General features: G+C 34.4%; 1 protein-coding gene across 7 annotated transcripts in view; it reads left to right on the plus strand.

Moving 5' to 3' along the window:
- The window catches only part of LOC145690397 (uncharacterized), a 145,251-nt gene that overhangs the window by 87,238 nt on the left and 40,894 nt on the right, over nt 1–17,119 (plus strand). For all 7 annotated transcript variants that reach the window (XR_014132205.1, XR_014132206.1, XR_014132207.1 and 4 more), the window contains one exon: nt 5,992–6,244. The gene's annotated coding sequence lies outside the window, so the exon portion shown is untranslated. The remainder of the gene's footprint in view (nt 1–5,991; nt 6,245–17,119) is intronic.

Raw genomic sequence — 17,119 nt, forward strand, 5'->3', positions numbered from 1 at the left:
TTGCAATTACTGAAAAGAGATGAAATGAATAATTGAATAACATTCATTTCTGTCAGTAGATATTTTAGAGGTCTATGCGTGCATTACAGACTTTAGGAAGCACAAAACCTACTGCCGTTATTGGCAATTTCCATAGATTTCTTAGGGAGCATCTTACTAGCTTGCAGTCTTTAAATAAGGGAAAGAATGAAACGAAAGGTCTTTATGAAGGTCTGGGAACATTGTGTGACTTTTTTTAAAATTTAGGCTCTTAAAAATATTTCAGAACAAATGAATGGAAAAGACTGTTTTAAAGCTATAACGTTGTAAACTTGATTCCTGTTTCTTTTTCAGCTGAATGGAAAGAGTGTACTACGTCGCACTCACTGCTTTAGACAAGGAGAGGTGGAGGAGTTGTTTGAACACTAGAAGCAACTGATCGATTGAGACATGTATTTCTGGATGCATAAGAAAAAGGGACAAGAGTTTGTTGTTAATTTGGACTTAGAATTTTTGGAACAATTTCTATGCCGCGAAGTGTATTAGTGCTGACACTGGTTGTTGGTGAAGTTTTTCATGAGACTTGTATTTTTCATAACTTTCTTTGTTGATGTGTCAAGAAGGGTTTCTTTTTCGGTCAATATAAAGTAAGAAATAAAGTATGGAACACATGTGTAACATATGCATTTCCTTGCATCCCGACATAAACAGCAAACGATTTGGTAACGCAAAGTTAACTCTTTTATTTCAATGTCAGACAGGTTTCAGTACTGTCTCTTACAAGGCCTAAGTGAACGTTATGTGATTTGGGTAGTTAGGAGGCTCAGGCAGTCCTTAATGCGTAAACTGAGTGCTCCTTCCGAGAATTTAATCAGTATTCACTTTGGTTTCTATTGTGCTGGTAAAGCAATGATAAAAGAACCCAAACACAAATGTCAGGTGAACCAAAATTTCAACTTGGTTAATAATAATTGTGCCTGTAAAATTGTTTCTAAGGTTCACCAACTAGTAATTAGACCATCAACTTTGTGGATGGGATAGGATTTGAATTTTTATGGACTCTTCGGCAAGTTTGGCTATATCGGCCCTTCACGTGATTGAGGGATGACGTTCCTCGGCGAGCATAAAACTCGAGAAAGGAATAGAGGAAGGAAAGGAAGAAGTAATTAGAAGTAAAGTCACGGTCCCTAAAGAACGCACCATCCCAGCATTTGCCTGAGAGAAATCGTGAAATAACTTTAGTCACGATAGCCGGCCTCGGGGATCGAATCCTGGATCTCTCGAACGCTACCACTGCGCCACGGTTTTTCGTTATCGACTTTGTGATTAACAAATAATAATAATAATGCTTTGTAATATTCTATAATTACAAATCATTGGGTTCACAGCAAGCAGAAAATTATTTAGAGAAATGCCTATATTTTGATTTTTAATCCAAGAAATTAAAAGTGAAGGAAATGTTTCTACCCTGCTTTAAAATGTAGAAGAGCTGTCGCATCTGTTAAAAAAAAATGTTGTTGATTTAGTGTATGTTGGGTAATATGAAGAAAATAAATTGATTGTTAGATACAGGGAATTCTGTGCCTCAAAACATTAGGCCGTATTTGCATTTAAAAAAAAAAAAGGAAGACAAACATGGGGAAAACAAAATTCATAAAAGACGAACACCAAAAGAAACAGTAACCTATTATTACACCTACGCGGTTGGTGCACTACTCAACTACGAACAAGTGTACTATATAACTTCTAAATGTAACGATATTCTTTTAGAAACATTTGTACTGTTTATATGTATGCAGTGGCAATTTCTGATTGTCACCCTTTGTTTCTTTTTACTCAAGAATGCTATAGAGTTTTACTAAATATATAGTAGGGAAGAGGGGAATACATTTGAATATCTGTTTTCGGATATTCGTTTTTGCTTCCAAACGTTCAGTAAATTTCCTTATTGAACTGCAGCACATGCAAAATGTAATATACACTGTATTTGCCATAAAATGGAGCACTTTGTTTGAACTTGTCATTCTATGCAAAGGCGTAGGGGTGTCGTTCAAATGTACCCCCTTGGGGGGTAGATTGAAACAAGCATGGGGTAGATTTGAACTTACGTGGGGCAGTTTTGAACAAACCATTATTTTAGTACAATAATCTTTATTTTCAGAATGAATTCGTTTACGAACAACAAAGGTAATGGAAACAAAGCAACATTAATGGTTTAAGGCACAAGAATTAACCAATCGTACATGACAAGGAAATAATAATAATAATAATAATAATAATAATAATAATAATAATAATAATAATAATAATAATAGCTAAAACATATATGCTGTACTTTATACGTTAGACAAAAAGTCAATATGATACGTAGACAACATATCTATAGGCGTAGATGTGCTTGAAGAAAATTTAAAGAATATATATATGATCATCATAGACTATCTGTGAGAATATGATTATGATTCACTCTTTAATTTCGCTCATCATAACTGGATAGGCTTAATGAAAAACATATTCCTACTAGCAATCTGCTAAAATTACATTTTTTTTTTCACTACTAACCCGGTACTAGACACGAAATGTATCCTACCCCAAAATTCTGAAAATCAACATGAAATGTCAGAACATTTGCAGTACGCTTCGTCCTTCCAGAAGTTGTGGGCTTAGGAAGTCTACATAATATCAACAGCTAGCACTGAGCATTTGTCTTCCTTGTCTGTGAATACAAACATGTTGTTGGTACCTTTACGTTTCAGAAAACTATATGTAGGACAAAGGTACAACAATGTTCAAATGTTCCCCCCCAATTTTTGTTCAAAACTGCCCCAACCGGCATGTCAAAGTAAAATTTGGTAATACGCAGACAACATTAAAAACTGTGGAAGACAAAGGACAACATTAGATAATTAAATTAATGTACTTACTTCTGCAATAAATGGCAGATAATATCGCAACACAGGCTTCTGGCAAAAATTTTACAAAACTTCACCAAAATTGCAACTCTCCATCTCACAAATGTAACAAAGTACTGCTGTTCAACAGTTACACTAAAATGACAGATAACAGTTGACAGTCATGTAACGCAGTGTCGCCAAGCTAAACAAAAAAAAAAAAAAAAATTGAAACCGCGAGATATGCTACTATTCCTGGCCTGTTATCTTAAATGTTCTAAGGTACCCCCCGTTCAAATGTATCCCCCCTCCCCTACTTTCGAATTCTGATATGATTATTGCAATTATTCCATTAGCGTTACCCAATAGTAATGAAAAATTTTGATTCTGATATTTTTACATACTACTCGTACATAATTAGTTAATAGAGATAACAATTACTGCTTAAATCCAGTCCTTTGCAAAAACGCTACAATAGACTGTTGCTACTTTCCTAAGAATGAATATAGGTTACTCATTTTTCTGAAAATAATTACATCCAGTTATGTATTTTTATTTTACTCTTCCTTTGTCCAAAAGTCATATATCATACGCCCAAGTTTACCTTATGCTTGCACTTTTAATATAAAAATGTTTAATAATTATTCAGGAAACATCATTACGAATATTACGATGTTGACATAGGCTTACCATATTTTAAAATTAGAAAAGTGGGGGATTCTAAACTGTAAGTACTGATGTGAACTTGTATGTTACAAATACTGACCTTTGATCCTTCGAACCATTTTTTTAAAAGTGATTTCCTTTGTTAAATGATACTTCTAATGTACTTTTCTAACGAAACTAAAGTTAAAAATTTAGTTTTTGCTTTTAATATTTTATTAAGTTCAACCAATGTGAGTCTCGAATTGTAAAATAAGTATTAAGTAAGTATTACAGTAAGATATCTGTAATTGAGGAGCGTTTTTTCAAAACTCGATAGAGCACAAATTTCGAGAAACGGGATATGTATGTTTTTTTATGCTACCAATCGAGCTGTGAATTCAGAATTGGCAAATCTCGATCAGCCATGTATATAGTATACTAAATCATAAGCATGCTGTCATAGCTAAATAGAGGTTATGTACAATAATAACAAAAATGCAATTCCTGTAAAAAAAAAAAAAAAAAAAAAAAGAAAGAAAGAAAAAAGAAAAAGGGCTCTATCGAGTTTTGAAAAAACCCTCCTTAATTGTAAGGGTATCTGTAAATCAAGTTTTCCAAAACAAAAGCAAGCGATATATGGCAGATGTCGTTCATAGGGTTTTCTCTCTAAGAAACACAAAATAATTTCTAAATTTTAATCATGAGAAAGGTAAAACATATAACGTAACAAATTGTTCCTTGGCATTCTTGTATTTTATGAAGTCATGAATAATTCAGGTATGTTTGTCACATCCACAAACTAATATTCATTCATATAGAACCTCCAGTACATTACATTAGAAACACATGAACTACACAAAGAAAACCACTGTGCATTAGAGAAAATTTCTTATTAGCAAACGGCTCTGCGCGCGCGCTCTGGGCAAATAGCTTACAGCCTGAGCCTGAGCGCGAGTCCAAATTTAACTGAATCGTGATTGAGATTGACAGCGGTGTAGCGGTTTACTTTGAATATAACAACACTTTATCAACAAAGTCATCTTAGAGTTTTCTCCAATCCATAAAAGCGGGTGATTTTTCGTGATTAAGATATCATTAAGCGGGGTACAAATATAGGACCTGAAAATCGGGTGGTGCCTGCTAAAATCGGGTAATATGGCAACCCTATGTTGACATAATGTTCACAGTAAATGTTTTCAGAGAAGAACGGGACTTGCAACACGCGAAACCCTGCTTGCCCCCTTTCATGAAAACGCTTTTTCGCTGTAAATTCTCTTCGGAAGTTAGGCATGTAAGCAGGAATTTATTTCGGAAGGGGTCCAAATGTTTTAGAGGGTCAAAATCCAAAACGAGGATAGATTATATTAATTAAATATACGGAAAAGTCGGGATTTCGGGGGAGGTCCTCGCCGTAGGACCCACCCCTGCCGGAAGTATCCTTGCTGGCGTTTCTGAGCGTGTCCCCACCCTGTCTCTTCTTTAAGCAAGAACGTCCTAAATCAGGGATGCAAATAAGCAACAGAATTTTACTAGCGCAAGAAAAAAGCTACTAGCCCACATCCCACAATAGAAATCATTTACTTATCTTCAGTATGACATTAAATACTCGCCCGCACCGATGAACCACTCGCCCCGGGCGAGTGGGCGAGTAATTCTTTGCATCCCTTCATTAGTGCTTACAAGAGATACATTTTTCCTCCCTATAAAACTTACTGCATCTGCATATTGTTTGTAAGAATAATTTAAATTTATGGAAAATATATTTAAATATCTTGTTACGTATTTAAACTATTAGCTTTTTTAAACTTTAAAATCTCCCTCAACGACTTGTTTCATATTGAAGGCCTACGATTACCTAGATAACAATTCTGAAAGAATTTGCAGTGTTTTAAGAATGTACACCAATGGACATAGATTTCTTCAATTCTTTTTCCTAAATCTGTCTTTCTAACATGAGGTTAGGGAAAGCTTCCTGTCCCTTGTTTCAAAGAGAAATATAAATCTAGAACAGACAATTTTCTTCACATTATCATAAAAAACATTCATATAATCACAGTTGTGTGATGTTTTTACAGTCTGAAAGTGGAGGGGCAAAACGAGTATCTTGCCCTTAATGAAAATTTCAAGGGGGACAGCTGCCCCCCTTGCTCCCCGGTTCCGGCGCCTCTGATTGATGGAATAAGAATGTTGGAGAACACGAAAATATCTTTCAAAAATTCACGAACATTTTGTCCGCCACAAACAAGCAATTTAATGAATATCAGAGATATGATTATATAATCATCGATACAGACAAAAGCAATGGCTGCATTCGAAACGTCGGAAATTAATAATTTCATCTCGCTCACATCCCGAGAATACTTCCTTCTGTGGCCTCTACTAACAAATGTCTATATTTCGAGAATTTTCATGATACGCTTACACTGTTGTAGAGTTTTGAACTAACTCTGCAATTCTTGTTTGTTTTTCTTTTCAGAACGAATACTGCGTCATCAAGAAGTACACACATCACAGATTTCTGGTGAACTCCGATGAGACTTTCTACTAACTGAATTAATTTAAACTGAATTTCTATGAAGACTAAATTTCTCAGAAGACTAAATTCCTCTTTCCCAGCTCGAGAATAATACTTAACAGAGTGTCACCCCCCCCCCCCCCAAAAAAAAATGTTTGCACGAAGATGAGAGAATGAATATGAGTGTTCTTTCTGAGGTCATGCAAAGTCTGCGGTAAGTATCATATATTACGATATAAGGTTTTTGAAAAACATATAGTGATTAGGTGACCGAAGCCGATTTTAGGTATCACTGACTTCTCTTCAGCAGATGCTATGTAGTCAGAGGCGTTCCTACACTGCAAGAAATGAGATATTTAAAAACCCGTTAGTATGTTTTTCAGTACCAAGGGCTTTTTTTAAAATATACATATATATATATATAGGTTGGTTGGTTGGTGTAAGTGGTTTAGGCAGGAGTTTCAGGGCATCAATTTTTGGAATACAATTATGTGTTGGTGGTCATGGTTAAATCAAAAGGTGTCTATAGTTTGACACTAGGGGGTTTCTCCTTTTCCTACAAGGAGTTTGGAGCTTGTGGTATTACTGTTACTCAGTAATAAAGTTTATTTGTCTAATTTACAACGAACTTCTGATAGCAATAACTGTTGAGATACTCGCTCTTCGCATGGGGAAAGTAGATCTATGAAAAATGTTTGCCTTTTAATTAATATGTTATCGGTCATTTTCGATCATTTTTATACGTATCTCGCCTGCTACTCCCCCCTTCCCTAGTTGTGCTAAGAGGTCTGAACCCCGACAGCATTCTATTCCAGACTACGAAATATGTGTAGGAAGTTCGCTTACAATTGCTCCAGGCGTTCTAGAGTTATGATCGAACACAAACACACACACATACATACATTTTTATATAGTGATCAGATAAAGATTGAATTTTACCAAACCTTCAGCACTTCGATATGAAACAAACAAAAAAACAATTTCAGAGTATTGAACTGAAAACCTGCCAAAGTATGTACACCCAATATGACGGAGACTTTCAATTAAGAGAATATTGACAATATTATCACGATTAGTGTACAGCAGTGGTTTCGAGGCAACGTCAGCCAACCACTTAGTATGACGGATTTTATATTGTGCCAAAAGACAATATAAACCTTGAGCAGCGCGTGATGGTCAAAATTTCTAAGAAGCTACGAAAAATTAAGGATAAAGACCCGTTAGCGATTTAATCCCTTTCCGTTTGTGTACTAAACTATATACATGTAACAAAAACGCCATGGACTTTTTTCTGCTTCTTTTCTTGTTTACAATAATTGGTTGCGATTTGTACTGCCATATATGAAACACACGTTAGTATTGAATGTCACGCGTCTCATATGGCCAGAGAAGCTCAAGGATGAAATGAATATAAGTCATGGCGTTATTTCACGTACGTTGTTCACAGTAAAGGGTAGTAGTTGCCAATTAACGCATGTTCTTAAAGTCTGGCTCAAACCTCTTGGCGTCTGTCGAAAGCCAATGATGTGCAGATACGACTTTGTCAGATTTGTCTTCCGTTCGTGTACAAGCATAACGTGAAACATTAACGCGAGAAATTCAGATATTGAAAAACAATTCGTTCTTATAAATTTATTAACGCTATAGTGACATATATTGTAAGGACGTATCTTTGAAATTGCTTTCTTCTAATCCATGAACAAATCTATTAGACAACGTCGCCCATCTTGCATTGGATATTGGGAAAAGGATGTAATGGAACATTACAATTTAATGTAATGATATTTTTGATGGGAGGGTTCCAAAATTTTTTACACCGACTGTACTTTCTATTTAGCAAAAAATTCCTTTCGGTCCATATAAGTTATTTAATTGTTCGTTATTTTATTCCAAATTAACATGGAAGACGGTAAAAAAAAAATCTTTAGAAATCATATTTTGGGGATTCATATCTTTATTTATATATTAACTAATTATAAACTTCATATATGCATATTTTAAATGGACGATTATAAATCTCACGGTGTCTGCTATTCGGAAATATAGGCCCACCATTGGATGGAAGTTTTAGAATAATTAACCAATCTAAATTTTGACACAATATTTTAGACTCTCCTCATCCCTCTTTTGGTACCAATGTTCATCTAAAGATCCTGTTCAATCCAGATTTTACCATTTTTTATTCGTTTTAAATACTCCACCGCCAAAAAAGCTTTACTTTGATTGGTGCAGTTACCCACGCTACATATCAAGGCGCGATCGTCTTCACTCTACATCGACGACCGGAAAAAAAAGCTGTGTGTTTGATCGGCTAGCAGATTTGAAGGAATTTTGACAGCATAACCGAGTAAAACAGGTAAATTGTATATCCGGGTCGAAACTACATTAACCCGGAAGCACAGGAGCTAAAATTTTGTAAATCTTAATAGTTAAAACAGACTAGGGTTCAGTGAAATGTAGCCGGAAACACAGGACGTCATGCCGGATGTAAACAATTAGTATGGACAGGTTCGACATTAAGTGCATTTAATTTGGTGTGATAAACTCTTCATTTGCTTTGACTCAGTAAATTCAATACAGTGATTATCCTTTTCACCCCTCCCAATATCATATACAGTCAAGACCTGTCCGTGTAGCAATTTGTTGATATAGATAGTAAGTGATTTTTTTTACTAACCCACATGGCGGTATTTTGAGTTTCGCAATCTCTGTAACATTAGAATGATCGCTTAGGTTAACTTTAAGGGCTCCTGTTTTAATCCCGAATTGGGATAGCTTCCAGTAGGGATGGGTTAAATTTTTAATTATCTAGGTTTCCTTCCCTTTTAGGGAGGGGAACCTCTAAATTAATAGCTTTAGTATGTCTCCCTGGAACACGTTTTGACCAGTAGCTTATAGAATATCATGAGTTAATCAGGACCAATTGGTTCAGTTTTCACTGTCCATTTCCTTCCTCTACATCAAGTAGAGCCGATTTGAACAAAAATGGTAAACTCTGATGAGTTCTATGTGTGTTATATAGATAACAAAATTAATGGTAGTGATGATTAGTATGTATTAGCATGATATGTCTTGTAGTTTAAGTAGTATGTGTGTATTCGTAATGTAGTAAACATTTTCTTGTAGTAGTAATTGTGGTAGTGAGTGATTGGGAGCGTGAGATAATTAAATATGGACAGTGTGGTATTTACTATTCGATTTTCGTATTCCGTCATTAAATGAACTCATTATAATCCATATCTGAAAGTGAACGTAATATAGTACAATAATTCAGTGTACAAGGTCACATTTCGTGGTTTACAGTTCGATCAAATAGTTACTAGCGCCCTTGTGTCGAAATTTAGTACTATCAGTCGTGCATATTTTACCATTGAACCCAGTTAGTGATTTAGATTTCACAAAATTGACCTTTATTTTCGAATTAAAACCGAGTAAACATAATTTCCGGCCCATATGAACAGATAGTTGGATAATGTGATTTGACACTTTAATATTCTGAAAACTGCGACATTCTGTGTAATCCAGTAATGAAAATATTTAAGTAAATAAACTATGCATAGATTCTTAACCGAAGTCAGCCAATGTGATGCTATTTCCGTTCTGAAATTACGATATTGACTTCTAAATTTTTCTTGTAGTTGCAGAATAATTTCATTGTTGCTGTCAGAATGTTATCACATTCAGCAATATTATCGCGCATATTTTATTTTTTGTGAATATTTCTATATAGAGAATTGTTTTAAAACAGCTGCGAAGTAAGATATAGGATGGTTTGTGTGGCAAAGAAGTCTTGAGTTCGAGTAATGTTTCTTGCGTGTTGGTCGGGACGCGATTTATAGATTTTTAAAATATATGATGAAATGAATGTATAGTTCGGGCATAGATAGAAGAAACAGGGTGTCTAAAAAGAATACTGCGTTGTCAGAAATTAATAAATATATGAATAAAATGATAATATAAGTGAAATATAAATGTAGTGTAGTAAAAAAGAATAGATGATACGACACCCGTATAGTGTATACATGGGCCCAGTGTATTTTAGCCATATGTTGATATATATATAGATGAAACGTAAATGTGTGGTGAGAATCGTTTCGAGTTCTGACCTCCACGCCGAGACATCACTCGACAAGGTAGGCGAGTTATATATCAGAATGTATTATTACTTCGTAGTTGAGTATGCCATAACAGTAGTATTTATTTATAAACAATCTCGCCTGACAGCAGGGTAGGGATAGCATCATATAATGGCTAACTAAATGTAATTGTTCATCGATCATGATACCAAATAGTTGGTGTTTTGGGCTGTTGTAAATTATGTTTTCAGTCGGTTATGAAAGAGAAGATCCTATGACTCTGAGATTTTTTTTCTCTTCACATTACGCTACCATACAGTGTTTGTAGAGTGAATAGGACAGACGGGGCAAATCAAATTAATATCTAGGTCAATCGCGTACCCGGACCTCAACCCATGACCCTCTTAAGTATTTTCGTTTCTTTTCTCAGTTTAATTAGTTGATGGAAATTAACGATGTCCCAGACTGTGGCATGTCTGCGCAGGGTAGCCATCGGTGATGTTTGGTCATTGAAATCACCGATCCAAAATTCAGTTGTTTTTTTTTAATTTTTTTTTTATTTTGGCAAATCACTAATTAGGGATATCTTAGCTATTATTTTACTCTAGTTTCATTACTATTCTGGACTCTCCTAGTTTCTTAGAGGTCGGATGATTTTTTTTCTTTTTTGAAATTCCAAATTAAGACTCTACTCCAACCTTCCGGTGGATTTCCGGGATCTGCAAGGGCGTTGACCGGATACGGTGAGTGGTGGGATTTCCCTAAAGCCTTTGTCTTTCCGAAAATCCCATCGATGACACAGACTAGTCTCGACTTTGCAGACATCTTTTTTCGGCTATTTATTTGGTAAGCCGAACCCCTTTTGGCATAAAAGAGAATATTTGGTTATAGTATGTTGTATACGCAAATTCGACCACTTATCTTTCGTAGTTGTAGTGTTCTGTCTCCTCTCTTCTACCTATTCTTTTTACTCCTTCTCTAAAGTTTTTTTTTTAATTTTCAACCTCCCCCCCCCCCCCCGATTTTGAAAGTATAATATATCAATGAATTAATGTATAATATTTTTTTTTAACCGAAATGACCAGCTGAGACATCTCGAGATACGATTCGTTTGATGAAATAGTTAGGGACTGGGTTTACATTATATTTGACCCATCGCCGAAGTGAGTAATGATTCGGTACACCGAATTTCCACTTTCATTCCTTCACCATTGTCCGTCTGGGATTCTTTTTTGATCCAGTGGTCACTTTCCATTTATTTTATTTCCGTGAATGTTGTAATATTGGGCCCAAAGTTAAGATAAAAATTGTTTGGTTTATACATGTTCATGTATTTAAGAATGTGCTCTGTTACGTGCCTGCCTCACAGTTTTTTTCTTTCTTTCTTTGATCTACTCTCCAATTGAATATGTGAAAATTTAAAATTAATAGACGCGCGGTATAAAGGAAAATGATATTTTATGATGATATGTCGGAAGTTTTGTTTCTTGGTGTAATGTTGCAACCTTCTTGGACAAATTAGTGTTGGGGTTATGTAATTAAATGTGTGCGCGTGTATTGAAAATATATATATATATATATATAGAGAGAGAGAGACGTCGAAATGTAAATATGTATGAAATATAGAATATTAAAGTGAAATGTAAAATGTTAAATTTATAATATGGATATATGTAAGAGCACCGCATCTGCCCCATACGTTTATTGGTTGCCATGGGTTTTAAGTAATGTTTTCCGACGAATGGAATGATGTAGCCTAATTTTCTTTTTAAGAATACCGCCGCGAACTTAAATAATTTTCTTTATTCTGAATAAATGTAACTAGTGATCAGTAATGTAAACAGTTTCAATGGCATGCATTTCAAAATAACGGCAGGTCTAAAACGTAATCCAATCCCACAACAGATATTATCCTTTAGTGATCAACCAGAAATTTCTTTTTTGGAAAGTGTACCTAGAATCCCCCCTGTTTTCCAGTGTGTATCCTATGACTTAACCAGTGTTTGCCACGATATAAATCACCATAATCCTCCCAACTATTAAAGATTTTCTCGAATATGACTACTATACGTAACGGTTATACGTAATTCACGAATAAAGTGTTATGATGTGTCCCAGTGATGAATGACTAACTAGCAACCTGGAGTTATTAAATAATGAATTCAAAAATGGACTGAACCAAGAGGAGAATCCTCCTCTGACCAAATGTTGTCGTTGAAATCCCTAGATGGATGGAATTTTCAGTATGCAAATACAGCTACAAACTGGTAGTTCGTGTATACTGGACAAATGGTTATTATAAAGCAATATATATATGTGTATAAACATAAACTAAATTAAATCGAGCGAAATGTGTTGGACACTACCTTTAGTGCATTAACAGTGATCTCGAATGCTCGAGTTTGATATACGCTACAGGACGTATAAGGATACTTTTTTTTTTTAATGTCTCGACATGAGATAGAGACTCATAAAGATTTTCATTATATATAAAAGTTTTTTTTTTTTTTTTTGCTTTCCTCTTTGTTCATTTTTTTTAAATATAAATATGAATGTCTTCTTCGTTTATGTTGTGAAGTATAAATTTGATTTAGCATGCCTGAAACGTGGTATATGTAATGATATTAACTTTGTTTTTTTTCTTTCTTTCGTCAATGTAATTAAATATATGAAGCTAAATTCCAAGAAATGACTTATGAAGGTATAACTTTATGTATTCCGTTGACACATAACTAAGAAATTGTTCTTTCAATAACTTTTTTTTTCTTTATTCTTTTCCTCCATTAATGTAATAAATATTATATAAAATCGTAGCTAGATGATTTTCTTTAACGATATATACACTGTCCTGTGTGAGTGAGCGTGTGAATGTATGATAGAATTTAGTTTAAGTTATACTGTCTTGTCGTATTAACGTTTATAGCATATGTGTCTTGATTTAATGTGTGTGTTAAGGTAAATAACCGAGGTCATGAAAGACCTCTACTAACAAATTTAAAGTCGGCTCTAGGAGTGAAACCAAAATAACAGGATGAGCCAGAAAACGACATTTTTTCTTTCAGAGAAATTGAAACTCCTATTGATGCAATATATACATATATTGAGTTAATAATTATTTTTTTTTCTTCGGCTAATTCATATGTGGGGTCGATCTCAGATTACGGAGTTCAGATACTGGATAGTTATCAATTATTGTTTGAGATTAAATTACAAAGAATTAAATTCCATTTTCTCCACACTTGGACTGGGTTTGGGCAACCGATCGGAGCGGTTGATTGGATCCAGGTCGGGGTTGTATGTATGAACATGTATCTCTTCCAAATCACTTCAAAATTGATTCTCCACTAATAGTATTTGGAATGATTTACCGGATAATAACCATTCGAGTTCATTACTATATCTCCTAAATCATCCAGTAATCCATTCTCCTTTAAAATCCTCAATCTTTCCTTTTCCTTTTCTTTTCTTTTCTTCTTCTTCCTACTTCCTTCCCCTCCTTTTCCTTCTCACTATTTCTTTTCTTATTTCTAACAAAACTGAAAACGGGGTCGTGACTGGGAGTAGTCGCTATCAGCACGGTCAATAAATTCGTTTCGATAAGTTTCTTCGGAAGTCCGATTTGGGATAATTACCTCTAAAATGAATATATACAGAGAGACTAAGAATAATAATATAATTTATTCAAAATTTACTTTACTAGAAAATATATATAGTTTCAATTAGTAGTAGATATTTCATTATCACTCTTTTGCTAAGTTCAGGCGACTCCTCCTTCAACCACGATGTTAGTTATCACGCCCTAATTCGTTTTCAAGGAGGACACGCCTTAAACGTCGGAAGGTTTGAGCCGAACTGTACAATTAAAGTTCATTATTAGTATCTAGAAAACGTCTTCTAGTCGACGAATATCAACGTCGCCTTGGTTAAAATCAGGAAGTTAATACTGAAAGTATTATAGTAACTAAATTTGGATTTCTTATTCTAGCTTGGTTATTTATTGCATTACGAGTATTGGTATCGAATATTCTTTGACTTTTCAACTGCTACGAAAAATAATGTGTTTCTAATCCATCGGAGAATAGACTCGCCTTGGATCCATAAATGCGATGGACACAAATAGTCAATGTTGCCATGCAGTTGGTCACCTCGGGATGAATAGGTTTTTGTTTCAGTGAATTCTAGTGTAAGACATAACGAATTGTAGCACATAAGCAGGTAGTAGCGTAAGGCATGGTTCATGAAGACGCACGAGGTACTTTATACGAGATGGAATTAGTTGACCCGTTAATGTCTCATTGTATATCCAGGTGATGTTTGCTCGAAAAGTAAGCAAACTTTCTTTCTTTCTTTTTTTTTCATTAACTTGTTTTGTTTTAATTCCATAAATTTCCAGTGATTTATATGATTATTAGGAATATGATTATATGATTATAATCATCCGTGCAGATGAATGCAGTGTTTGCATTACTTTTGTAGAATTTGAAAATTAACTCTGCATTTCACGCTTTTTTTTTTTTTTTTTCCAGAGCAAATCTTGCAACATCAAAAGGTACACACATTACAGACTTTGTGATGAATTCCGATGAGACTTTCGACTGGTTGAATGAATTCGAACTAAATTCGTATGAAGACTAAGTCACTTATAAGACTAAATTCCTCCTTCCTAGTAGCTCTTCCCTCGAAAATGGTACTTAACACAATGAGTTGCCGAAAAAAAACTCATCTGCGCAGAGGTGTGGTAATAACTTTGGCGAGAGGTGTATGAGCTTGATTTCTTTATTACGCCCATAAATTGACAAGGAGCTCTAAAAGAATTTTTCTTTATCTTTAACATTGATTCAACACTAAGGCTTTCCTTCTGCCGTCTCCTCAGTTAAATGATTTTACTCTTTCTTCGGGAAGTGATACATAGGAATTTTAAATGTCCCAATATTCATCAATGATTAAATTATTCATACGTAAATTCAACAGAATAAATTATTCATACGTAAATTCAACAGAAGAACTATTAGCCAAGTGAACTCTAAATTAAACAATAATAATAATACCTAAAGGTAAAAATGTGCAGACTGCTGGTTATGATATAAAGTACTTTAGAGCTAGATGTTCGCTTATGCGTTAATTTAACTAGTCGAAATTCGGAAATTTTGTCTGTTGCTCGTAGGTGATAAACAATGAATGCCATATAGTAATGTAGCGTGAAGTTTCGAAACGGGTAGGCTGAAATACTTGGAAAATTATGGTTCATGTTGTATATTCTTTTGCATTTGGCTATACAATGTAAGAAAGATATAACAATGCTTGCTTCAAGTAAACAACTAGAAACTAATTTAAATTAACTGTTGACCATTCAAACAGTAATTCAAGTTATCCAATTTATTCGTAACAACAAATGTCAACATGCTAGTACACTCTTGTCCGAAATTATTGTCGCATGTCGATAAATATGTTGTTCTCGGAATATTATTTGATAACGGGTTCGTCTGATATTTCTTATAATGTTAGTAAGTGTATAATCGGCAAAGACATGTATGTGACAAATTTCATGTCAAAAGAGCGGTAAATAAGAACAATAAAATGAAAATAAAATTTTCTTGTCTATTTACCATCATTTTATTTTACTCATTATAATTTTCGTATTTATAATTCTTTTCATATGAAATTTACCACAAATAAATATTTCCCGCTTATACACATAGTATCAGTATTAAAAGTACCCTGCACTATAATTATCAAATTATATTCTTATAAGAAGATAGTTATAGATATGCGACAATAATTTTGGAGATGAGTGTACAATACAGTACTACTAGTAGAAGTGCCTGTTCTTCGCACGGAAGATTAGTACTTAATGAATACAAAATTAGAATTATGAATATTGAGATACTTACCTCTCTCTCTTTTTTAGAAGCTGAATTTTCGAAAACGTTGAAACACATATTTCCATATTTTTTTAAAACTTTATATACAGAATTTTACACCTTCAACTTATCCAAATCCTGACATTGGTCCTTTTCTGCACAAAGAGTCACAAATTTGGATGTTACGGGATTTACAAAGATGCTGAAATACATATTAAATTAAGAAAAAGCAAAAAGGCTAGTACTTACCGCAAAAAAATATATAGCAAAATTTCTTCCACACGATACATATTAAATTGTTTCTATTGAAAAATTTATGTTCCATTTCCTTCGTTTCAGGGACTCATGAGATCCTATATTCTTAGTAAAACATTAAATCCCTTAATCTCCCCTTTAGGATATATATTTCAAAATACGACGACAAGAGGAGATTTCTGTTGAAATGACGCGCTTCTATCTGTAATAGTATGGCCTCAGTGTTGATGAGTGTCATTTTCAGTTTCATATTACAGTATAAATATGCTTTGTCGAAAATAATTGTTTTTATATTGACTTTGAAAGAAAGAAATGATTGTTCACTTTGTACTAATAGTATCTATAACATTCATTTTCTTATTGTTTCTATTGTGTCAGCGTTTAAAAGTTGATTCGAATGATAATTTTTCATATATTTTTCATCTGTGTTTTTTCTTCAACTCCCTCCGTACATCGGCAAATAGCCACTGGGCGAAGAGACTGTTGTATTTCTCGGTGTAAAGCTTACTTCATGAAGCTAGTGCTTCTCTACGGCAAACCACACGAATATTGCGCACGCACCTTTGGCGTGGGAGACCCGGGTTCGATTCCCGGCGGGAGCTTATGTGGTTCGGATTCCACGTTAATCAGCAGGTCCACGTCTCATATAGCCTCGCTGCTGAACGGGACGCTAAACTAAAAATCAACTCAACTCAATCAACGAATATTGCGAAATCTCACAATTTCTCTTCCAAATGCTATGATTTACTATCGCTTGATGAAATTGATGAAATTCCTGGAAGGCTAGCCTTAATCACCTTCGTGTGTATTCGTCGCTTCGTTTGAAATGTGTGTATTGCTCTAAATAGGTTCTTCTGTTGGGTGCGATCACGAAGGGATCATAACTTTGCTCATTCT

This window comes from Thermobia domestica, chromosome 7 (genome assembly GCF_964235325.1).
Source record: "Thermobia domestica chromosome 7, izTheDome1.hap1.1, whole genome shotgun sequence".
In the NCBI taxonomy this organism is placed as follows: domain Eukaryota; kingdom Metazoa; phylum Arthropoda; class Insecta; order Zygentoma; family Lepismatidae; genus Thermobia; species Thermobia domestica.